At 40.5% G+C, this 27,048-nt stretch overlaps 1 protein-coding gene across 1 annotated transcript in view; it reads left to right on the forward strand.

Annotated features, from left to right (window-relative positions):
• The window catches only part of PACRG (parkin coregulated), a 408,445-nt gene that overhangs the window by 156,565 nt on the left and 224,832 nt on the right, over nucleotides 1–27,048 (forward strand).

A 27,048-nucleotide genomic window follows, 5' to 3' on the forward strand; every position in this document is an offset into this window, starting at 1 on the left:
CCACAGTCCTTAAAATAGTAATTTATGCCCAGCTGAAGACAGAGACCATATTAGCAAATTTCTGTACTGCACTGTAACGAAGGAAAGGTAATGCATAATTATTCTTCTAAATTAATAGAGAGCACTTATAGAGCATTTTCTTACTAGATGGCACATTTACTGTAAAGTACATAATTTCAGAATGACAGGATTTTTGTCAAAGGGATTTTGTTGTTACAGGTCAAATCTTTCTTCTATAAAATTATGTAACTGTTTAGAAACATTGTAATTACAATGTCAGAGAAAAGATTGAGAATGTATTTTGAACACTTTCAGAAACTGTTTGAGAATGCATATTGCCCCCTCGCCTAGATGTGTCTCGTCCATTTCTTTTCTACTTAGGTTTCTTAATTATCTGCCATCAACATTCATTTTTCTACAAATAAATGACAAAACTTAGGAGGTGCTACATTATATATTTGTATACACACACACATATACAGACTTACATACAAACACACACAATGTAAATTAATTATATGGAAAATATTTCTCAATCAAGTCCCTGAAACAATCTCAAGTTGTTGCACTACTTGTTGAGCTGTGCAAAGCCACACCCTAGGCCTTGTACACCTATGGAAATCTCCTACAGCACTGTGTATATCCGCATGAATATTTGTGGTAAATTCTTAAATGTAAAATATTTTTTCTTTGTATCCACATTAAAAAACTCATTCTGAAAATCACAAGATTTTGCTGCCATATGTTACATACTGGGTGTGCTGAATCAAAAATAAAGCTACACACATATTCACAAAGTGAAATGGCATGTATATACCTAAAAAAGAATGGTGTCAAGTTTCTGTTTCAGAACACATAGTCAATGTGCCAAAAAAATTTCACAATATTTGTGGGAAAAGTATAGTTGCATCCAAACATTTAAGGTGAAATTTGCATTTAACATCTTCAAAAATGTGTAAGACGCACTTGGGCATGACAGTTTTCACAGTGGATGTGCGAGAGGAAAAAGGAGAAGAGGCAAATTACATCAGAAATAAAATGTGATTCCATAACTTAAAATCACCACCACCATTAACATAACAATCTTATGTTATAATCCTATAATGGAAGGGTCTTTGACCCAGCAGAGGCTTCTGTGAACAGAAGGGGGGAGGGTTATTTTTATTTTTTTGCAACATTTCCCTTTCCCCATGCTGTTCCAAAGGGTTCCCCAAACGTCTGAAGGGGATTTCCAGGAGGGCCCATTTTGATTGGGCTGCAAAGCAAACGAAATGGGAAATTATACCTTCATCCCGCTTCTGTACACAGAATCTTTTCCTGGATCAAAAGCCTTCTACAACTGGAAGGACACACTTCCTTCCACAGCAGATTCAGGTAAAACTAACCTGTAACACACAACCCTCAGGTGCTTTCCAAAGAAATCTGTCCACAGAGGCACCTTTTTATGTGCACATATGAAAACCCTAGGGCATTCCCAAACTGAACTAGGGTCTGAGGAAGAGAAAAAGAAAGCACAAGTGTTGCTGCCTCATATAATGTGGGTTTAAGCCTTAGGGATACCAAGAGAAACAGTTATCCTTTTAATTGCATTAGAAAACTCCTGTCGTGAGCTTAAAACTAATTACACTTGCTCCAACTTCTTCGTATGGTGAGAAGTTACAGGGGTGCAGCACTTACCCAAATCTGATTGCCTTAAAGGGTGGTCACTTAGCGCTTTAAAAAATAAAAATAATATAAAAATCATTATTATAATAATAATTGAGTTTATTTACAAATACTGTATACAGACTGAGGGTAGGTGGAGGCTTAAACACTTCAGTGAACAGCCAAATCCACTACCCATCAGATCTTCAGACAGCGACAATCCTGCATCCCCGCATGCTGTTAGTTTGTTGTTGTTGGGAGCCAGTGTTGTTTAGCGGTCAAGAGTGGTGGACTCGTAATCTGGTGAACCGCGCTCGCGTCCCCGCTCCTCCACATGCAGCTGCTGGGTGACCTTGGGCTAGTCACGCTTCTTTGTTTTTTTTTTTATAAGATTTTTATTATTTTCCGATAAAACAAGAGAAAAACATACCATAACATAAACACCAACATTAACACAATAAAAAACACATTACATAAACACAATCGACAAAGAGAACAATTAAAACAAAACCAAAACCAATACATACCTAAACTGGAACACCAATCTATCTCTTACTACTTAACAAAATCTAGTTTCTGATCTTCTAAAGGGACCTCCCCCGCTTTCCCTCCTCTGCCTTCAATACTAATATACTTTGGTAACATCCATTTTTAACATTACAATTCATTATCCAACCTTTTATACTATCATAAAAACTTAACATCTTATAGTTTCGTGAAATAATTCTTAAATCAATCTTATACTTCTTTTCACTTAAGCTGCTGCTATTAGTCAGTTACATATCTCTTCACTAATTCAAAATTCCCAAAATCGTGACATCAAAATCTTAAAACTTAACATCAAAATCCTAAAATCTTAACACACTATCTTCAGGGTACCATAAATCCATCCTAATTCAATTTTTATCATTTTCACCCTATTCCCCTTCTCACCATTTTTCTGCTCTCTCCCATGCCCCCCCACCATTCATCTTTACATTCCCCTCTGTTGTCCTTGTTCAGTGTCATCTTATAGTTTATAAATCTCCTCCTTGGGCGCCTTAAGAGGCACCAACTCTCCTCTCCCAGCAACTCCATTTCGCAATTTTGATTTCCTTCCACTTGTGTCTTCAAAAATCTTCTCATCTTCATCTCTGGACTCCCACTCCAGAGACTGAATCTTGTAGCTCCAGTCAAAACATCAGCCCTGCGTCTCTCACTACACCAGGGCCGTCCATTTTCCTGGGGTTGCTGAATCAGTTCGTCCCATTTCTGCAGCACCTCCCCCAGTTCCCTGGAGAAGTCTGCTTCCAAATTATCAAAATTCTCCCAAATCTGGCTGGTCTCTCCTGCTCCACAACAAATTTCTTTAAAATTGCGCCCTAGCCAGTCCATTTTCCGATTCACAAACTCCAATTGCAGAAGGATTGTTCTTAGTTCCTGGGTAATACCCGGATCTAGAATCAGTTTAAAAGCGAAAGCAAGCATGGTTGGAGAAGACAAAGGGTGTCAGATGTCAGTAATTTTCCATCTTGCGTACTAGTTTTCCAGCGCCATTTTCCCTGAGACAGGGTGCCAAAAATAATTCCAAAAGCCACAGAAGAGATATTTCCAAAATCTTCAACCCCCTCACAGGGGTTTAATCCATTTTCTCTGTCAAAGTGCTTCGTAGCAACATTGTTTCCAGTGATACAGCTGCAGCCACTTAAAACTTAATTACCTCCTCTACACAACAAAGGAGAGGGACGGGCTTCCTTTTAACATCCCTCCCGGTTGTCAATTATTCAAATGTAAATCCAATTAGTCCCGCACTTACAGCAGCCGGGGTTCTTCTTTTTTCTTTGAAGTTAGCAGGAAAAGCCTGGTGCTCAGGTCTGGCAGAATCGCTGCTTTGATCTCCTGGGGGGGTGCATCCGCCTCTCCAGTCCCGTGTCGGAGCTCCGCTCGCTTGATTTCCCCCCCTTACGAGGGTCAATCAAGAGCAGAGACGGCACGTCTGGGACCCACGAGGCCGCGGTCCACGGGACGCTCTTCCCGTGGCTTTAAGGGGCCCTTGGCGCAGAAAAGGGGACCCCTAAAACCCCCCGGGGACGGGAGCTGATTCAGCTCCACTCCGCCATTATCCGGCACCAAACCGGAAGCCTAGTCACGCTTCTTTGAAGTCTCTCAGCCCCACTCACCTCACCGAGTGTTTGTTGTGAGGGAGGGAGGGAAAGGAGAATGTTAGCCACTTTGAGACTTCTTTGGGTAGTGATAAAGCAGGATATCAAATCCAAACTCTTCTTCTTCTTTAGTCATACAGAGCCCCAAAACTTCAGTTCCCCCCACTCTAAAACTGCAAGCTGTTTCCTTTGTTTTACCCCCTTCTTTTAGGACCCTTTAGATATTTCCTAGCTATTCACAAGCATCCCTTGACCATTTAGGAAGTTATCCACCTAGCAGAAGCTGTGCCTGGTAGTGTTGCCACTGATTATTAAACAACATTTGTCGTCTTAGTGCACTTTGATGTCTCATCCGTCTTTGTGTCCGACTTCCGTCCTTTTCTTGTCTGTGCTAACCTTAAGCTCTTATACAGCTAGACAGACTGTACGCTTTGTCTCTGCTGCCTGGATTGAGCCCTTGCGTTTAAATGGTTGTTCTGTTGCCCAGGACGCTGCCTGAAGAATCTCCCAGAGGAATTAATGGCTGGCAGCTACAGGAGCGTTATCATGTTTATGGCCCATAGCACAATCAATGAAAATCAATTGGCCGATAATTGCATTCCATCAAATTAAATTGTGGAGGAGTAGATCTCTCAAGGGACTGGAAATGAGATGTGGGGCCTTTCACCTTTAGGTCAGCCACTACAAACACAGCCCAAGTCAATAATGACTGAAAGTCATTACTGTTGTGTTAGTAAAAAAGACTAATGTTAAGCTTTGCTACAACACCACTTATTGTAGCACAACCTCAGACTCTGCCAGGAAGACCCTGAGCAATGACTTGTGAATCTTCTAGCTCTGATCGTATTGCTGCACTTTATCCAAAGGAAGAGCAACCCACGTCCCATCATCCATGCTAATTGTGCGCTCCCAAACAGCTCGTCATCACAACCTCCAGGAACAGCTTTGCACAGCTACTGCAATGTCATAGTACTCACTGGACTTTACTTTTGTCTGTGCTGGGCTTAATCTTGAATCTTATACATGTGACCATTTTGCCATACATTCTATCATACACAGAGCTCTTTGGGAGTAGTTTGCTCATCTAAGCTATATGGCTCAGAGTCCGAAAAGTATGTGTGGGTTGGTATCTTGAAAAATGACATTATGTTGGGCTGCTGCAAAAAGCTAAAGGTTAAAGCAAAAACCAAGGATACAATGAGAGCCTGGACTAAATTCAACTACACCTGCTCTCACAGAGTTTTGTAGGCTTGCAGCTATCACACAGGCATTATGCAGAAGGAATTTGGCACCTTTAATTTCTTGTCTCAGTTAAATCAGGGGAAACTACAATATGCTAACATTCAGAGAAGCAAATAATTAAAATTCATCCGCCGAGACATTGTTTTATTCAGAAAGACATAGGCTATGTTTTGGAGGACATTCCAATATATTCACCTTCCCAGAGGAAGCAAAAAACTTCATTAGTTCCTGGATTACAGAAAGTGTTACAGAAATAAATTCTTTTAGTGTGTGGTAAATCATCTCAAAGAATTAGATGACTTAAAATTGAATTCCCTGGTTGTAGTTTGAAAGTGCATTACAGATTCTTTTTTCTACTATATATTTGTTTCATACAGATTCCACCAGCATGTACAGTGCAGGTTTATTCACCTGCATTTGGTGCAGGGCTGGTTTTACTGCAAAAAGCACATTTCTGTAGTTGTCTCGTCTCCTTTTGGGATGCTTATATGCACATTTACTGCTGGCTTATCCTCACAATTGTGTCTTTCATGCGAGAATATTGTGCAAGAGCCATATTCAGAATTGGGTGCAGACTTCATCACTTAACAGTTTCAGGGCTTCTATTTTCAAAGCAAGTTTCTAGTCCTGAATGCTGCAAAGCCGGTGGAAAGGATCTGCTTGTGCAGCTTAGCACTCCTCAACAGATTTCTCTGACTTGCTTAAGTGACAAGAGCTAATAGGACTACAGAAGACCAAGCATGTTTTCAGGCATGACAGAACTCAGGGACCTGGCAACAACTTTTTAGTGACATTTATAACTGTTGAATGAATAAGAAATCATCAACCCCAACTACAAAACAAAATAAATTCCAATAAATAAATGGAATGAATATTGTTAAGATGTAACCAAGAAAAAACAAAATACAAAATACAACAGTACATTTCCAGAGTTCCCTTTACCCCAGTGTTTTTCAACCTTTTTGTGGCAAAGGCACACTTGTTTCATGAAAAAAATCACAAGGCACACCACCATTAGAAAACGTTAAAAAAATTAACTCTGTGCCTATATTGACTATATATAAAGTAATTCTCTTGAATTTTTCAATTTTTCCCATGGCACACCAGGCAACATCTCGCGGCACACTAGTGTGCCGCAGAACAGTGGTTGAAAAACACTGCTTTACCCCATGCAGGGACCAACTACATATTAATCCATAGTGTATTTGGACTATTCATTTAGACAGTGTTATAAGGATGTATATTAAATATACTATGTATATTATATAGCATTTAGTGTATTAAAAAGCTATTGTACACATTAGAAGCACAACTGAACATTTGCTTCATAAATATTGACTGAATGCTTCATTTTCTTTTTGCACTAGATACATGTAAGTATTTATTTACTAAAAGCCTTGTTCCTCAACAGATTCACTGCCATAGTCATTTTTCAGAAAACCACAAAGCACTTTGTCATGATTTTTAAACATACTTGTTATTGGCATAAACCAGTTTGATTTCAACTTGATTTATAATACAGGTTAGATTTCACTGTGAGCTATTCTATTGTGGCTCTTAAAAGCTATTTCCATTCAAATACAAAGCAGAGAGCAAAAGAAGTTACACATAAAAAGTAATGTGCCACTATAATTTTAAAAGATTCATCTCATTCATATTCCATTACCACTACCACCAAAAGATTTATAACATGACTAATATGCGGATTGATTAATTCATCAGCATCAGGGACATTTTGATCATAATCAATAACATAATTTTACTATTTAAATGGGATTTCAATTAAAGCACTTCTTTTCAAAGTAATTTTACTTTCTTATCATAAAAATTGCTATCCTGCCAACCAACCACATTAGCTCATTTGATTTCCATAAAGTATGTTTTTAAAGAATACTGCCCTATCCAATCACAAAACAAGAAACCTCCTTCATGGATCAAGAAACTTCCAATACCATTCTTATTCCTTTCAATATGCCAACTTATTCCATTACTCAAAAGTGAGAACAAAAGGCAAACTGAGCAATTAACTCTTAGCTTATCTAGAAGTGAAAGCAATAGAAGAAAACAAACAAAAGGAGCATGGTTATTATCAGCAAGTTTGATTCCATTGAATTAGAGCTTATTCAAGACTATGGTCTGGTGCTTAATTTCATCCCGTCCACGTTGAGAGTATTAATCAAACTGATTAACAGCCAGTTTAGCCTGTGGGGTATTTTCAAAGGTCTACTCAGGCAGCAGGTGGCCCAGCTGTTCAGTCATTCAGTCATGTCCGACTCTTCGTGACCCCATGGACCAGAGCACGCCAGGTACGCCTGTCTTCCACTGCCTCCCGCAGTTTGGTCAGACTCATGTTGGTAGCTTCGAGAACACTGTCCAACTATCTCGTCCTCTGTCGCCCCCTTCTCCTTGTGCCCTCCATCTTTCCCAACATCAGGGTCTTTTCCAGGGAGTCTTCTCTTCTCATGAGGTGGCCAAAGTATTGGAGCCTCAGCTTCAGGATCTGTCCTTCCAGTGAGCACTCAGGGCTGATTTCCTTAAGAATGGATAGGTTTGATCTTCATGCAGTCCATGGGACTCTCAAGAGTCTCCTCCAGCACGAAGCTACGAAGTTACAAATCTGCCAGCCCAACTGATAGCGAACGCAATCCACTCCACTCTTTCACCTTTGAAGGCACACATTAAGAAGGCCCAGAAGCTTTGAAGGCACAGATCCAGCCAGCCTGAATGGTACTTTCACCTTTGAAGGCTGCCTAGTTAATAGCAGGCCCAACCCATGCTTTCAAAGATGGCTTCTCAGGCCAAAGACCGAAAGTTTAACGGTGTGGATCAGGTTGGCTTGGCTGTCATCTAACCCAATCCACACTTTCACATTTCTCTTTAAAAAACCCAACAACCACCCCTATAATTAAGGCAATTTTTGTTTTACTTTACCTGACATTTCACTCCCCCTTCCCCGATTTGTGAGTCAATGATCCTGCCTTTGCACCTCTTGCATTTCATAGCCTTTTGACTCCACTATTTGCATTTTTTTGCCTCTCTGGCCCTTTATACCTGTCAACTGAAGATAAAATTCAATGTGCTTGCTGCAGTGGGCCCTAGTCCACAAAAGCTTACGACACAGTAAATCTGTTAGCCTCTAAATGTGCCATGAGACTCTTATTTTGTGTGTTTGCTGTTAACACCACTCTCCCAAAGGAATAGACTCCACAAATTTTTGGTTTTTAGATCTGATGTCTTAATTGTTATAACTTAGAGACCTATTGTTGTGCACACAACCAAACTGTTCTCCAGCAGGGATCCCGATTTCTCTGGCGCAGGAAGCCCAAGTGTTAGCTACCAGATTCAACATTTACAACGGCATTCTGGCGAGGCAGTGAGTCTCAGTAAGTTTGGCACTGGAGTCGGCTTCTTCAGAAAGAGATGGCAGCAGATGCCTCAAGGGAAGTTCAAAAGCATGATTCATTCCAGGCTGCTAAACAGGGTGCACACTGTTGACTCAAGGGGAAGAGCTGACAGGAAGCAGCCATGGCTAATTGTAGATCTTCCATTTATACCTCCCCCAGCAGGTGTCACTACAAGATAGGATGGATTATAGATCCAAAAGTAAAGGGTGCAATTAGAAAGAGGGGGAAATGAGAAATGTGTGTGTGAACAGGAGAGAGAAAGAAAAAAAAATGACAACAAAATTAAGAAAGGAAAAGGTGTAGTTTTCCTACAAGGACAAACATGACAATTCAGCGCTAAACCAACAACAGAAATCAGCTTATTAGAGAAATGTACATATTACGCTGTGGGTTAAACCACAGAGCCTAGGGCTTGCTGATCAGAAGGTCGGCAGTTTGAATCCCCGCGATGGGGTGAGCTCCCGTTGCTCGGTCCCAGCTCCTGCCCACCTAGCAGTTCAAAAGCATGTCAAAAGTGTAAGTAGATAAATAGGTACCGCTCTGGCGGGAAGGTAAACGGCGTTTCCATGCGCTGCTCTGGTTCGCCAGAAGCGGCTTGTCATGCTGGCCACATGACCCAGAAGCTGTACGCTGGCCCCCTCGGCCAGTAACATGAGATGAGCGCCGCAACCCCAGAGTTGGACACGACTGGACCAAATAGTCAGGGGTCCCTTTACCTTTACATATTACGCTAGATGCATAATATTAGCATTCTATAGTCTTCTTTACAATTATTACAACTATAGGGGAAATGGCTCTAAGGTAGTAGTTAGTAAGACACAAACACTAAAAATACTTTTTGTGATGCACTATACTATCACACACAGAGTACAGAAGTATTAATCAATATCGTATTGGATTTTTTTCAAGATTCTGTAATGGAGGCATTCCTAATAATAATAGAAACAGTAGCCATAGTTAAGATTTCTTGTTACTAGCTCTTAAAATTTGGGGGGTGGGGGTGAGAAACAGTTTAACCAGAAAACAAATTTTCATTTTAAAAGGCAGTCTCTATACAATCTCTGCAGCTGTCCTGCCACCCAGCTATTCTGTAGGCATTCAGACACTTCACTATAATGTTCCAAAAATCAATAGCAATTTATTCTCTCTTTGGACCCCAAGCAACAAAAGTAAATAATACTGTCACCTCCAGTCTGCCTGCAGAACATGGTCACAAAACAGTCTTGCCACTATAATACAACCCTATATGGTTCTTTATCTATGCTGGCTCTGCTGATTGTATTGGCTTTCATAAGGGACAAATATTTCAGTAAACTAACACAAAGGGGTCAGGTTCTTATGCCACAGCCAAAAAAAAAAAAGGAGCTTGAGGCTAAATTAAGAGCAACATTTGACCCCTCTCATTTCACCTATGCTGATTTTGTTAGGACAGAAATAGAATACATGTATAACCTCCTCAATTGTTTTTTTAAAAAGAGCTTGCCTCTTTGAGTGAGAATATATGATGCCTATTTGGAAGCCTCCACTCACCTTTAAAACCTTGTCCTTCAAAAAGGTCAGCGGTTGAACTGTTATTTGTTGAAGACCATCCATCATGGGCTTGGCACGCCACCAAGCAAATAAATAAATAAATAAATAAAGCCCTCATTCCTAAAAGGATTGCCAGCCTACGTTAAAGGAATGGCTGGTCAAAGGAAGCGCTGCAGAGGACTTCCATGGAAATTTTACTGGTCATTTTAGATTTTGCCCGGTTTGCGTGCATTATTTCACTGTTCCCCAGCTGGGATTAGGCACTGGATGAGCTATGCCGGAGCTTTTTTGGAAGCTTTTGGGGCCTTGTGTGTGTCATGAGAAAAACATTTCAGTTTGGGTAGACGAGCAACCACCGACAGCAGTCTCCTTCATTTCCCTTTTGCCTTTCTGTAAACAGAGTGGGTTTTTTTCCTCTGCTGCTGACATGGTCTTAGGAAGTTTTGGAGGAAATTCCCTCCGATGATGGCTCTGCGGAAGAGTGCTGTGTCCAGCAGCACTGCTGGTGTGTAGTGCCCCATGGAAGCGGTTACTTTTACACCCACCCAACAATTCCCCCGTCAGGATGCTCTTCCCATCTGACTTTAAAAGGAGACGAGGCTCTTAGTCTTGATAACAGAACCTCCTCAGTCAGAGGCAGCGTACCTGTGAATACCAGTTGATGGGGAAAACAAGCCTGGCTAGTCACCACTGGAAGGAGGATGGGCTACATGGACTCCTGAGCCAGTCCTCAGAACTCTTATTCTGCATATTTCAAATACATTTTTAAAGGCAAATTTTGGATTAACCAAGCCTTTCTTGGCAATTTCTGGTATAAGGACTTGTCTTTTTAGGTGGGGGGGGGGGAATAACATGATCCCTAGTTGTTCTGAAAGTGTTCACACAACTGGTTGTTCTTCTAAATCAGAGATTCTCCATGTTGCCATCATGATGAAAAAGTATGCAAGAAAGACCCTCTTGACTACATTCAATGGACCGGGTCAACACATTACATTTATTTTTCTAGGGCTACACCTGTTTTGTGGTATTCGTGCAGTTACTCTTGTCAAAACTCTGAGCCTGGCTATAGTTCTTTGCTAGGCCTGTGACAAATCTGGATATGGCACTGGTTGAAAAGTTCCTAAGAAACTCCGTTGATAACATTTCTGCTTTTCACACAAGTTTTAAAGAAATAAATAAAGAGCTTAGGGACTTACAGCACCATTTACATTTAAGGAAGGGTTTTCCTTTGACAGGCGGGGGGGGAGGGAGGGTGCAAAAGGAGAGAGAAATTCACACAAAAGGCATTTTGGGAGCTTATAACATATAAGCAATATTATGATGGAAATAGGAATAATCCGTAGGTGATATCTGAAAAAGTCATGCTCATGGCCATTGATTTCAGTAGGTCTACCGCAAGTCATTCAGTGGGTCTATTCTGAGGCTGTGTCCCTTTAAAGCACATCCTTCCCCTCAAATAAGTCTCGGCACCACATTGTACCCCTCATAGAATAACAATTCCAGCAACTTTTATCAAACCGCAGTGCCCAGAATAAGACATAATCCATAATCTGTTTCTTATATTGGAGCATAAGCGCAATGGAAACCCCCCCTCCCCTTTCCCCAGGCACATCCCATGCCATCCCCAAATGTGATTTGGAGAGTTGAGAGAACCCCAGAACAGATTGAGGGGGCTCATGGGGGCTGAAGGAGAAGGGGATACACCTCTTAGCCTTAGTGCTATGTTGAATAAAAAGGTAAAGGTAAAGGTACCCCTGACCGTTAGGTCCAGTTGCGGACGTCTCTGGGGTTGCGCGCTCATCTCGCTCTATAGGCTGAGGGAGCCACCATTTGTCCTCAGACAGCTTCCAGGTCATGTGGCCAGCATGACTAAGCCACTTATGGCGAACCAGAGCAGTGCATGGAAATGCCGTTTACCTTCCTGCCAGAGCGGTACCTATTTATCTACTTGCACTTTGACGTGCTTTCGAACTGCTAGGTGGGCAGGAGCTGGGACTGAACAATGGGAGCTCACCCCGTCTTGCGGATTTGAACTGCTGACCTACTGATTGGCAAGCCCTAGGCTCTGTGGTTTAGACCACAGTGCCACCCGTATCCCAATGTTGAATACAACCCCATATGTATTTCGGCAGCTGTCCTTTTTTGTTGTTCTTGGTTTTTTCTTCCATGGTTCTGTTTGTGTTTTTTCCTACTTACTCCCTAGATCTCAAACCCAGTGTGCAAATGTCACAACCATCTATTGCTGCCACCAATCACACAATATCTACTTTGTACCTTCCCCCAAATAATAATGATCACCATCACCAAACTTAAAACCACGGAGAAACCTGGTCTGAACAAAGACATTGGATTCTTATCTCATTATACATAACAAAGCTATCTTTAGCCATCTCACCACTTGCCTTTCCCTGCAAGACTAATTACAGCCGTTAAGAGTCGTCAACAGGTTTTCCACACCTATCAGCTGATCACCCATTCCCATCACCCTTCTGAGCAATACCCCTCCCCACTCCCTCACTATATTTAAGGATCTGGTGACTTCTGTTTCAGTGTATCTGAAGAAGTGTGCATGCACACGAAAGCTCATACCAGGAACAAACTCAGTTGGTCTCTAAGGTGCTACTAGAAAGAATTTTCGATTTTGTCATGAAAATAAAAAATCTGACAGTCAATTAAAGTTAATACACCCTCTTTAACACCCATCCCACCCAAGACGCACCATGGATACCTGATTTAATGCAGTTTCCTTTTAAAGACCGGGACACAGTAACACCAGAATATACTGCAGACATTTATGAAACGTCTAGAAATATATGAAGGATTGTTTATTTCATTATCTAATGAAACAGTAAATAAAATGTTGTAAAAAGTAATGCATGCTCAAATCACAGACAGGAGAAAACTTGCTTCTGATATAAAGCCTGGGAGAGCGTAATAAAATTAGCTATTGTAGGCATAATCGTATAATAAAAATCATGCAAGTGTATCTACTGGGCACATCAGGTAGGAACTATCAGGCACACCAGAAGGTAGCATATCAAACAGCCAGTGCATTAGAGACCACTTTAAATTGCTCCCCATGGCAGCTGCTTCCAGGCAGCAAGCCATTTATATGTTGTGGCTCAGCACACATGATCCACGGATTTTCCATGTTGAAAAAGTAGTAAATAAATCAGAAAGCAATGGCTAGTTCAGGTGCCTAGCCATTAGTTTCTGCCTTATGCTAAGAAAAAGGAAAGGCGGCTTACAAGTTGCAGGGCTTCCTATAATCGGCGAGACTGAAGATATCTAAATACTACATCTCCTTTCACAACTGTAATGCAAAACAAAGGAGAAACATGAATGACTTGTCATCTGTGAGCTCTCGTTTGTGAAACGGGAACCCGAGTTAATAAAGGAGGAATCAAGGCCAAATGAAAACCCCAAATAAGGAGTCACAGCTTATTCTACAGATCAGACATATTTTGTAATTGAATCCAACAGCTGGGTAGTTCACATTCAGATGTGAACACAGCCATTAACTGGGGACTCCCTTTTGTGTATAGTCCCCCCCCCCCTGCAAAAAAAGTATTGGGTTTTTCTTTTGGTGACTAAAACAAGCACATCAAACAATATGGAACTTCATCTGAATAATACAGATGTGAAAATTTCATCTACTGTAAGATCTTACAGTTCCATTACCTACTACACATTTCCCTTTAGACAATGTATTTAATTTTCTTGATTTACCCTCATCATTTCTTGATGATGTTCCAATCAATTTTAAATTAATAGACTGCCTTCATTTCAAAGAAGCAGACTACCCTTTAGTAACATGTTATAAACACCACAAAAGATACATTATGTTTGATGGTGTATGCCAGCTCCTCCAGTTTCAGTGTGTCTTATTTTGCTATTCTGAACTCAATCCAATTGTGTCTGGAATTTGGGGGGGGGGGTAGCTTAATTCAGGCTCGAAATAGTTCCACAACTAACCAATCAATAGTGTGTACCAAAAGTCTGTAACTATGTGAAAATTAATACCATCCATGCTATGGGGTTCAGAGTCAATTTAGTATTTGTGGAACAATACTAAAACAAAACATGTAAACCAGAGCTGGATTAACCATTAAGCAAAATAAGCATGTGCTTAGGGCATCAAGGGGAGGGGACACCACAGAATTTTTCCATTGCCTGTTTAGTACAACAAAAAATGTAAAAGCAAGATTCAGTCATGCTGAATTTTATAAAATAATTGTAAAATACAATATTGAGTGTGCCTTTCCAAATGTAGACATTTGCTTTTGTATATTTTTAACATTAATAGTCACAAATGACTCAGCTGAGTGTTCATTTTCTCAGCTGAAGTATATTAAAAATCCCAACAGAACAACTATGCAACAAGGCAGGCTGGATGCCTTATCTCTACCAAGTATAGAAGCAGATGTGTTACATAAGATTAGTTTTCATGATCTGATCAAAGACTTTGCAATTAGAAGAGAAAAAAATCAAATATAAAGTGGATGTATACAAAAATAAACATTTTCCATCTTACTGTAGGTTTTTGTCTCACTTCCAAAAATAAAATTTTATTTTCCGGATCATTATTGTTTATATTTTGAATTGGATATACAGTGGTACCTCGGGTTACAGACGGTTCAGGTTACAGACTCTGCTAACCCAGAAATAGTACCTCGGGTTAAGAACTTTGCTTCAGGATGAGAACAGAAATTGTGTGGTACCGCAGGTTAAGAACAGTTTCAGGTTAACAACGGACCTCCAGAACGAATTAAGTTCTTAACCCGAGGTACCACTGTATAAGGGCGCACTAAAATCTTTTAAGTGCTTATGGCCTCTAATGTCTTAAAAACCCCAAAACATTTCCTTCCTATTTGGTCCAAAGGGTTCTCAGAATGGCTTACTAATCAATGATAACAGCAGTCTCTGCGCTCAGGTTTGCTACTTAAAAGAATGCACAAAAGGGAAAAAGGGGGGATGCTAAGAAAGAGGAAAAATGCAAATTTACTCTGGAATTCTTAAAGTAAAAATTGTGCAATGGCGTTGATAAAAAGTAACAGTAGGCATGCACTTTAATTCTGTCTTCTAGTAACTATTTCATCTTAAGCACTCTTGTGGTAAACACAAAGGATGATCAATATCCCTTCTAGATTGTCATAGGCCATACTTTACGCTGTAGTGTTTCTATCAACACTTGAACATAAATGCCCAATTGCTGGGATGATTGCTGACAGACTAACACTTACCTGTTGTTCTCCTCTTGTACCAGTTACTATAAATATCAACACAATGGCATGGGGTTTTGTTTTTTAGTTTAAAAAAAAATAGAGTAGTGAAGCTTAATAGGGGAGTTCGCTATTGGCGTAACACTTTCAGGCTCAAAGATACTTATCTCTACTATTTCTGATACATGATTTGCCAGTCCTTTGGAGACATTCAACTATTGATGCATCCAAGTCACCTTTCTTCCCTTGTTAACAAGCAACTGTTGTGTATGGAGTGTTTGGGGGTTTGTTGGTTTGTTTAATGCTTCCGATTTGTCAAGACCTGACGAACAGGATGGTTTTTACAGAGTGTACCATTTTCACTCCTTCAGGAGACTACAAGGCCACATGAAACCAGACTAGTTATTAATTTTTAATGGCAACTTCCTTGGTTCACGACAGGAACATCTCTCTCTCTCTCTCTCTGTACTGTTCGTACAGAAGAAAAAACTTTGCAAGGAAAGAAAGAAAAACAGCATTCATACGAGTGAGTTTCCAAACTGTCAAGTAACTCTCTCCACATTGACTTCTCTGCCGAGAAACCCTGCACACTGAAGATGGTCCAGTAGATGTTCTACAATGCACAAGCCATGCCTGTTGTGTCTCACCATCCCTCAGCACAACGTTCTCCTGCCTGTCAACGACATCCTCTTTTCTTTTTTACTGAGGAACTCTGGGGCTCCACAAAAGAAAGTTTGAAACCTACTTGCACCAATGTCAAGATTTAAGAGGATCAGTTGCTAGTCTATTGCTCAAAAGTTTCTCTTTTAGTTTTGGCACGGCTTGGTCACTCACAGTAGATGGTAACTAACAGGCAGCCAATGAAGCAGTCCACCTTTTCTGTTTGGATGGTCAACTCACCTACAGGGTGAAAGGGAGCTGTGGAAGTTCTGGGAAGAGGGTGCTTTGGGGATGTTTCGGTAGTGCCTGAACACTGCTCCAGCTCTTCAACAAACTGAACAGACTCTTCTTCGCCAAACCTTTATTAGGCATTAAAAGTACAGGCCATAATAAAACATCCATATATAAAAATTTTAAATATATTCAAAGAAATGGCCATAAAAATATGTAACATCAAGGATTTTCACCGGCGTTTACTGAACAGACTATTCAGTTTTACCAATCTCAGGTGGAAATGTCAAAAATTGGGTGTTTCATGCACTTCTAATGGATTCTATCAGCATTCAGATACCAAATTCTATTTACTCTTAAAGCAAATGTTACTCAGCATATGATGAAAATGCCAAGCTAATTGGATTAGGAATTCAGCTCTTCTGACTGCCCATACAGCAAAGATAAAACCCATCTATTGCTAATTCTGTCTGTAGCAACCATCATATGATTTTACCAACATGGATGTTCCACATATTTTGAATGATGTGTTAACAGTATTAATATTCACTGGAGAAGCAGCATATTGAGCAGTGATTGAAACCACTCTTCTTATGTTCATGTCCCAATACCAAATCTAAGGTGAACGAGTTCTACAGTGTTTACATCCCATTTCTAAACACTTTAAGAGCCGAATCCCACACGTTAATTAAGCAGTACGTCCCAGCAAGTTCAACTGGGCTTGTTCCAAAGCAACCATGCAGAGAACAGCCTCCTCATTTCAAGGGGGAGCATATGAAGTAAAGCCCTCCAAGGGCTAAAGTAGCCTCTACATGAGCAATGCAAAGCCATATACACATTTGGGTGACTGGGGGCTTACTATAGCAGTGGCTGGGTATTTCTTTTCTTAGAAGCTTTGGTTTTTGTTTTGAAAAAGATAGACACACCATGGCAAATCTCCCACCACCAAAATCATTTTTAAAATTTCCAGTTTCTATGCTGTTTTGGTGATTGTATTCAGATGATGCCATTATTTTATTATACTAGCCTACTTTATATGCTATTGATTGTGTGGGGTTTGTTGTTGTTTTTTTGGAAGGAACCCTTGTTTTGAAAAGTGGCATAAAAGTTGTTTTTAAAATGTGTGTGTGGAGGGGGTCAAACTTCAGCCTCTAAAACCGGGCAACAATATGGCCACCTCCAATTTGGCACCAACAAACAGGGGTAACACATTGGCTGGGGAAACCCAGCCAGATGGGTGGGATATAAATAATAATTTTATTATTATTATTGGGGGTGACCATTTTGGTTTTACAAATACAAATAATGAAAGGGACACACCACTCATATGCTTAAAGGTAAAGTGTAAAGGGACTCCTGACCATTAGGTCCAGTCGTGGACGATTCTGGGGTTGCAGTGCTCATTTCACTTTATTGGCTGAGGGAGACGGCGTATAGCTTCCGGGTCATGTGGCCAGCATGACTAAGCCGCTTCTGGCGAACCAGGGCAGCACACGGAAACACCATTTACCTTTCCCCCAGAACGGTACCTATTCATCTACTTGCACTTTGATGTGCTTTCGAACTGCTAGGTTGGCAGGAGCAAGGACCGAGCAACGGGAGCTCACCCCGTCTTGGGGATTCGAACCACCAACCTTCTGATCGGCAAGCGCTAGGCTCTGTGGTTTAACCCACAGCACCACAGAAGTAAATCCCACTGTGTTCGGTGAGATTTATTCATGGGTAAACATGCTCAAGATTTCACCAACAATATCCTGAATATATTTTTTGAGTTGCCTTTGCATCCACCTTGGCAATAAACTGAAACTGCTCCTCTGCAGCAGTACTGCTATGACAAGCCACTAATTTCACAAACAAGTATTCTACAGAAAAGAAATGCAGCTAAGCTGATTAAAATAAAAATGTGACCCAAGGAAAGAAGAAAGGGACATCCCTACAATGGGATTTTGTACAACCCACTCCTATCTGGTATCATATTTACAGCAGCAGCAACAAAAGCCATGCTAACACCAGCGGCCTTGATTGGGATTCGATCTGACTGTTTGGGTACAAAGCCCATCTCCAGTGCTTTCAAGTCAAACGCTGACAACTGTCAATACTAGCTGATCTTGTCCACATCTGACATCTGCAATGCAAGGCAGTATAATCTATATAAAAGAATGAGAAGGAATTGAAAATACTTTATAGCTGTTCAGCTTATGGGAATAAAAAAGCATCTGAAATCAATGTCATTTCCCAAGTGCAGCCTATTATCAGAGCCCGTTAAACTATTTACTCAAGCTCAGCTGAATTTTTTCAGAAGACATTTTTCTGAAGAAACAAAATCAGGTAATTTTTGTTTTACTCTCCCTCCCTGCCCCCTTAGAAAAAGAAGCCCCCTCCACAGGATTTTCTCTACACGTTCACCACCATTTTTTATGGTAGCTGCCACTCACACACACACACACAGCCCCCAGGACAACACTGGCAGCGTGGCAAGTGCAAAATTGTGGATAGGTTGCCAACACAGCTGTTCCTGCCGCTTGCACCAGCAGCAACACAAGAACACGGTTAGGGAAAGAAGTTGTGCTACTCTCACAGCTAACAGTGAGCCCCACCCCAGAGAATCCAACGGAGGAGTTCAATGAAAGGTTTTCCTCAGTCTCTCTGCCCACAAGTAGGGTGGATAATCTGAAGAGGTCATTTGTACATAGGTTTCATAGGTGTTAAACAAGGATTTAAAAGTGCATAAAATAAGAAACACATTAATACAGGACACTTGAATGGAAATAAAATGGCAACCTTTTCGTAATGACTGTCAGAGCAAAACCATAGGATGAAAATAATGATTTCTGGTTTACAGTACTGTATGGGCATTTTCATCTGCTATTGTTTGAACAAGTGGTTCTCTAAGCAGACAAGCAACCGGGCATTCAACAAAAAGCCACAGCAGAAACATATAAGTTCTGTAAATCTGTCATGCTCAAGTGGTTGCTAGTTTTCAGTACAACTATACTTGACACTCTTTACCTGAAGCTTCAGAGATTAAAATAAAACCACCACAGCAGCAACATTCAAAAAAAGTTGCATAACACATATATTGTCTTTTTTATTTATTGTATTGTTCTCCTCTGACCACCTTAGAAATATATTACGGTGCTGTCTCTCAAAATGCCATCGTTACAGCTCAGGCATTCATTTTAATAGGCTGAGAGAGTGGGTGCTTTGAGGATCAAACTGCCATGGCTTCTATTATCAGATGTCTTCCTGCCATTCACTAGCTGTGCAAGATGTGATCAGGCCCGGTTTCAAAGACTCGCTCCACTGATTATAGACAGTCTTATGTTTCTGAGAGTTGTAGTCCTGGCAGAGAAAATCCAAGGCTGAATCCCTGCTGACAACTGTCATGCCTGCCTGTCACCCCCAGGCAGTGCGCAAAACATTCTGGGTGTGAATTTGGGCTGCTCTCCTCTTCTAGGCTGAAACATGTGCAGAAACCCGACTGAAACATTTTGCAGGGGGTTTTCTATTTTTACAAAGAATGTTATTTCACAGTTGTATCCTGCTTCGAGTCCCAGGATAAGTGGATTTTAAAACAATAAAGTAAAACTAAAATACATTTGAGAAGTTCCAAGTAACAACACAGTATTACTCTCCATACATGGAGATACAAGTCACTTCCTTGAAAAACAGCACAGAGATTACGCTTACAGCTTATTTACATCTTTTATACTACATCTAAGTTTAGTTATTAGAAGGAGCCTGGCTAACTAAGACTAAAGTCCCTCCAATCCAAGACCCCATTTCTAATAAATAAATAAATAAATAAATAAGATTTATTTATACCCCGCCCATCTGACTGGGTTTCCCTATCATGTGCAGACAATAGTCCCCTGTTGTTTGCTCCTGGTGTCTGATATTGACACATACTGATTCTTATGGTGGCTCCATTTAGCCATCATGGCTAATGACTACTGCTGGGTGGTGGTGGTGCTGGGGAGTAATTGTGAGGATGTCAGTTTGCATGACATTTGTACCTTCCAGACCACTTTCTGGCAGTGTCCCTTGAGAATACAGAACTTGGCATCTTTAATCTTGATAGTACAGATTCATTTGTGTCCATGTTTTGAAAGGCTACAAAATGGCACAGAAATTGTAGGATTGTTGATATCAGGTGGCTAGATTAGCTGAACTTCCAGCTTTACATTCCTGTGTTTTTTCACCATAATAACTGAAGCTTTTCTCATTCTTTTTTAAGGAAAGGTCAGAGGGGTTTACGGCATCCTCACACTTTGTCACTAGTTATGTCCTATTACACAGTTGCTGAGAATTCTCTGATTCGATTTACAAAGTAAAATGTCAAACTGGCACATTAGTTCATGTGTGCATTTTACTCTTAATGGGAGAACACCCAACATTCCCAGCTGGTCTGCTTGGGAACCCCGTTTGTCCAGATGTCTTCCTAAAAAAATGAAGGGTGCTATTCAAGTAAAATAATAACAAAAAGTGTATCCTACACACCCTGCAGCTTTACTGGCAAGTAAAAGCGTCAACCAGCATATTTTGGAGGAGATGGAAACCAGGCAGTGCTATTTAATGAGCACATTTATTATAATAGGCGCACTTAGCTTAAGAAAATCGATGTTGCAGGGAAAAAGCCCACTGCTTCAAAAACCACCAAAAGAACCCCATCCCAAAAAACCATAGGTACTTGATATAATTGCAACAAAGCTCAAAGTACCTTAATTTTACAGTAATGATATACAGTATAGCAATGCAATATGTGTAAGTTTCACTCAAAGTGCAACGAAGACAGCCAATATTGCTAGCTCTTGTCTTTCACCACTTCTGTTTCATCTGTGCAAACGACAGAGTAAATGAAGCCTCTCTGTTTAGAATGTGCTTTATCTTCCAAAGGTTGCTTCATTATATTACTTTTCAGAAATTTAAGATTTTAAAAAACTGTATTCATGTTAAATCAGCTTTCTAATCTGTGCCACACAATCTCATACTGCACTGGTTTATAACCAATTCTTATCCCAGTTCAGGTGAGCTGATGAAATAAACAGCTCCAAAAAAGAAACACCTGCATTTGCAGAATGAAGTAAGATCTAACAATGCAACCTTAATATAAAAGTTGACAAATGCTGACACAAGTTGTCAAGAACCATTTCAATGAGTGACAATGCAAATAACCATGGCTATCTAAGTCCCGTGCAGCACTTCACTTTTATTAAGAATAGCAATGCTCAGATATGGCATCGCAATGGGGAGGGGGACAGATCCCCGATAGCCAACTAGAAAAGAAGAAAAGAAATGAAGGATGATACTGACATACATATATTGAGGGAGGGCCATGGAAGATACCTATGTATACCTACTGATGGTACAGTTAAGGAAGAAAAATGTAGACCTGGAGGAGGTCCATCCACTCCAGGTTCCCTTGTTCTTGCCTCCCAGCAGAAATGGGTGAAATGACAACAGCTGATTAGAGAAGGGTTTTTCATGGCTATCTGGACGGCAGAGAGAAGGGGTAATTCAGGCATGCTGGCTCTGCCCAATATTATTTAAGAAGCTTTCCCCCTTCCCACATCATCATCGGTGTTCTGCTACCGATTTGAGTGCCACACTTCTGTTTTGAGTGTTACGCTGAGGTCTGTTTTTGTTATTTATTTTGCGTTTTTGCTTTTGTGGCTCTTTTCGTTTTGTTTTTATGACTATGTGCAACCCAGTTCAGCTACTGATTGATTGATTGATTGATTGATTGTGTGACTGCAGTACATTGTTCATTGCTTTCATTTTATGGATCAATGGTCTCGTTAGATAGTAAAATCCATGTTAAATTGCTGTTTTAGTGCTTGTTTTTAAAAGTCTGGAACGGATTAATCCATTTTGCATTACTTTCTATGGGAAAGTGCACCTTGGTTTTGGAATGGACTTCCGGAACAGATTAAGTTTGAGAACCAAGGTACCACTGTATGTTTTTGCCTTCCCAGCAGCATTCCCCAACAGATACAGCAGCTATCTTGAAACAGTGGTGGGTACAAATCAAATCAAAACTCCATAAAACACAGTACCTTGTGAAAATTCCAGAAGAGTCGGTGAAGGGTGAGGAATTCTTTACTTCTGCAGAATGGGGGTCACCCTAAGAGCAAGGGTGCCAACTTGAATAATATATTGGGGGGGCAAGGGAGCCCATCAACTTTGGGGGGCCTGGCTCCCTTAAATATTTTATGGGGGGCAAAGACCCCTTGGCCCTAGGAGTTGGCTCCTACGCCTAAGAGTCTTGGTGGATTTTAACAAACCAAATGCTAAACTCAATGAAACAGATGCTTTATCTCAATTTCAGTTATTGCATTTTTAGTATTAGATTTACCGAACAGAAAATTAAAAACCTATGGCATAAAAAAAATAGTGACGCATTTGGAAGGCAAAAGAAAATTCTACCCCACCTTCGAATACAATGTGCACAATAGGGGCAAAATCCACCAGAAGAATGCTCGGTTGACAATCTGCACCTCTCTTACGCAGGTAAACTTTCACAGAACAGGTATGCTCTTGGAAAGAATAATGCAAAGTTCTTAAACGCCTCTGCAAACTTAAAATGCTTAATTGAAGTCAAGCAGCCAAAGGCCTATGAAGATTTGGCTTTAAATGCTAAAGCACTGCCGCACTAGATATTTAAATTTGTGTGTGATGCTTACCTGTATGGATACAAACATGAGTGAGCAGCAGGGAGTCTGCTATTATAAGAAAGGAGGGCATAAAACATAAGCATCACAAAATCAAGAGGCAAATGAAGGCGCTCAACACTCCCTTTATTAGAACTAGAGAAAACAGATTGTGTTCATCTTGCTTGGGGCCAACAACCACATTGTGTGGAATTCAGCCAGTCTCTATCACAAGGCTCACTTAGGAGGTTTGCTATGTTAAGGAATGAAGCAGATGGAATATTTTCTTCCAACAAGATAATTCTGGAGAAAACTGTTAGAAGTACTGAGGAAAAGTTTTTAGCTTAATCTGCTATTTCAGGAGATTAAAGCAGGGGGGGAGGGGGTAGCCAAAGAGAAAGGAGAGCCAAATAAAAACAATTTTGCAGAAACAGAAATATTCCAATGGAAAACAAACATTTGAAGTGCTTGCTGCCAGCATTGTAAACTCTAGCTGATATAAATGCAGCTTTTGCATTTTGCTTGAGGTCCACAGGTTTTCACACGGGGGCAAATCAAGACTATTAGAGGCCCTAAATTAGGCATAGGCAAACCCGGCCCTCCAGATGTTTTGGGACAACAACTCCCATGATCCCTAGCTAACAGGACCAGTGGTCAGGGATGATGGGAATTGTAGCCCCAAAACATCTGGAGGGCTGAGTTTGCCTATGCCTGCCCTAAAGCACCAATAAGTTATGCTGCCCTCCAATATGTAATGCAAAATAAAAACAGTACTAAAATTTTATTTTTTGAAATGACACAAAATATGCTGAAATGTACATGCATGTTTGTTTGTCATGTGTTTGTTTGAGAAATCCTAAACACAAAATCAACTGCATAATAATAATTGACAAAACCAAGTAAAAGATCAAATAATAATAAAAAGAACTGTGGGAACAAATAATAAACACTGAGCAAATATAAAAATGTATACAGCAATCTTCAGAGATCCTATTGGATACAGACATAGGTCATAAAATCAAAATAAACTTATCTGTTCTACACTGACCTTTGAGTACTTTTAATTTAAAAGTTAGCATTTCTCAACAACGTGATATACCTTACTGTTCTGCACCAACAGTTCAAATAAGCTCCAGCCATATCCCAAATATTACAGTTGTGTGTTGTGCAATGGCCATTAAATGCCCAATTACCCCCCCTAATGCAGAATCTAAAAAGTACCTGTGCACATGCCCACAATGGACCTCAGGTTTCCCTAACTTAAGGTTGGTGGGGAATACTAATTTGCTCAAGGGGAGGAAGCAACAACACCCCCCCCCCAAAAAAAAATCCATGAAGCACTTCCGGCTAATGTAGATGAGAAACATTGGAATACGATTGCAGAGACATAAAATTGAGAGTGCTCATGTGTGAACACAGGTGAACCACATAAAGTGACCCATGAACAAACAAATGCCCTCATGTGGGCACAGCCCACACATGTGTAGATGGATATAATCATGCAATAATTGTTCGTATTTTTAGAGAAACTGGTAAAACCCTAATTTCTTGTCAACATCAAGGAGAAAGACAGTAAAAGAATAAACATGTGGATAAGCTCCAAATCAGGATTTTCAGAAAATTCCATTCCTAGCAGCAGCTCATCTCCTGAAGAACACAGAGAGAAAGAATGTATACAACCCATTCTGTAACAAACGTATCTCACGTCTGTGCCCGATTCAAGGTGCTACTGTTAACCTTTTAAAGCTCCACGGTCTTGAGACAACATGCTTTATGGCCTGTCTTTCACTTTACAAACCCCTCACACCAGTTGCACTCATCAAATCAACTCTGTTCCATATTACCTCACTACATGAAATCATCAACAGCTAAAGGAAGAGTTTTTTACAATCACTCTGAGGATCCTGAATGACCTCAGAGTGTGATCAAATATTGTTTGTCCTTGATGGCATTCTGGAGGAGTTACAAAACTCATCTATTTCATCTAACCCTGGGGAGCTGGATATGATAACCGTGCAATATAGTTTTCATTTGCCAACTGTGGATTTGTGTGTGTGTGTGTGTGTTGTGGTTCAAATGGAATTATTATTGTATTTTTATATTCTATGTGTTTTAAGTACTGGGTCTGGATTTCTTTTTCTTTTTTATTCTAACCCAATTTTGGTTCAGGAAAACCGATATGTCATGATTTGGGGGGGGGGAGACAAAGAGAGATACTGGGATTATGTCTGCACAGAGGGAAACTTGGACCTTTTGACTACATTTTGCACCTGTGTAGAAGAGCGGAATTCTAAATATAAATAATAGCACTTATTTGGAATTCTGCTCATCTGATAATCAAATATCCAGAGTAAATATTTCATAATGTCCAAACAGTTCTGTTCTTTAATGCTAGGTTAACACAAAGAACATCAGTTGTTACAGTTAAACACTTAGATATATACAAGAGTTTTGCATCAATGCAAAGCCAGGTAACACTTTTTAGTTTTCTGTTTTAGTACCACCAAATCTGGTTTAATGGGGAATTTCAAATATTCACTGCCTTAGCAGCACTTAAAATTTAGATTGCAATATCAACAAAATTGCCCAACAAAAGCTATGGCCAACCCAAACAATGCTTACAATGATCTGATGTTCATGCCACAAGGCTTTTAGTTAGAATAGCATATCAAAAATTCCAAAATGAACAGCAAGGAGAGGATGAAGTTGAGAGCTAGTTTAAGAGCATGAGCAGCTAGTTGAAAGTAGTGCAAATCTCAAGTTAGTCACCAACTCACTAGTTAGCCTTAGGCAAAGGCAAGGCACCAGATCTCAACCTCAGCACCATTCTGCAATCCTGTGCACATGTAATTGGAGAAAAACCCCACTGAGCACTGTGGGACTTACTGTGCTGCTTAAAACAAACAAACAGCAACTTAGTGAAACCAGCAACATCACTTTAAAAAACACCACTCTGGGGATCAGACAGGGAGGATGACAAAAGAAAAGGCACTGAGCAGAGTTCCAGAACCAAGGAAAAACCGCAAATGCATATATGCCAGTCTCACCTTAAAAAGTGGTGGGGTACAAGGCAAAACCTCCCCAGAAGATCCTAACATTAAATGCTGATTATCAGTATGACACAATGGTAAAAGGATGAATTAATAGCACATAACTGAAGAGGGTCAACATAGGTGAAAAGGTCTTAAGAGAGCTTGATAAAGAAATATACTTGAACAGGCAAAAAAGAAAGAAGCAGAGAGAAAAAGAAAGCCTACTAAAATTCACATTATGTAAATACTAATCAGTTTTGTCCTGCTGTCATTTCATTTTTCATTGAGGGGAGGAAATAAAAGGGGGGGGGGAACCCTGAAAGGATTAGATCAATGGCAATCAGATTTTTAACATTAAGTTTCAGTAATCTGGTTACGAAGCTTTTAGTGATATTGTAATTATTCTGAAGTCTCGAACAGATGTTTCTACTGAATGTATTCCACAGAGGATACCAGATCAGCAAAGGCAAGAAACGCAAACCTTATGTGTGCCCAAAATTATTTCAGTTTATTAGAAAATTAAGACTGAAAAAGGAACCCAGCAGGGCAAACATAAAGCTGATGATCAGGAGCAGTGTGTAGGATATAAACACACTGTCCCCAAAGATCTTAACCAGCTTCTGCAGCCAGAAAAAATCCTGGAGAGAGGCCAGTGTCCATGTACATCTGAACCATAGTTATGGGCAACACAGAAAGAACAAGGGGAAACCACACTTTTAGTTACTTATTGCATTTATGCACCATCTTTTCCTCCACAGGAGTCAAGGTGGTGTATGTGGTTCTCCCCTCCCCATTAAATCCTCACAACAACCCTGTGAGGCAGGTTAGGCTGAGAGGCACTGACTGCTCCAAGGTCACCCAGAGAACTTCATAACTGACTGGAGATTCAAATCCTGCTCTCCCATGTCATCTCTCTCTACCCTACAGAGGGAGATGGAGGGGTTGGAAGTGGGCCCACACAAGCCTGCAGCTTGCTTCGAAACTCGCAACATTTCCTCTTATGCAAACACGGAAAATAAGGTTTCCACACGTGAAACCCTTCACTAGATTTGGTGCGCACGGTCCCGAAGCTGAGGCTGCACGCATGCATTATGTTCCTTACTAGCAGGGCTTTTTCCCCAGCCAGAACTCACAGGAATTTAGTTTCGGGACCTCTCAGGTGGACACCATTGCCGTTAAAAGAGAACAAGGGAGGCATTCGTGAACCCCTTTTATAGAAAAATAGCACTGCTTACTGGTTTGGAACACTTAATGCCCATCAAAAGTTAGTCGTGGCAGTGCGCTGCATCTGT

Source organism: Lacerta agilis, chromosome 3 (assembly GCF_009819535.1).
Source record: "Lacerta agilis isolate rLacAgi1 chromosome 3, rLacAgi1.pri, whole genome shotgun sequence".
NCBI lineage: Eukaryota > Metazoa > Chordata > Lepidosauria > Squamata > Lacertidae > Lacerta > Lacerta agilis.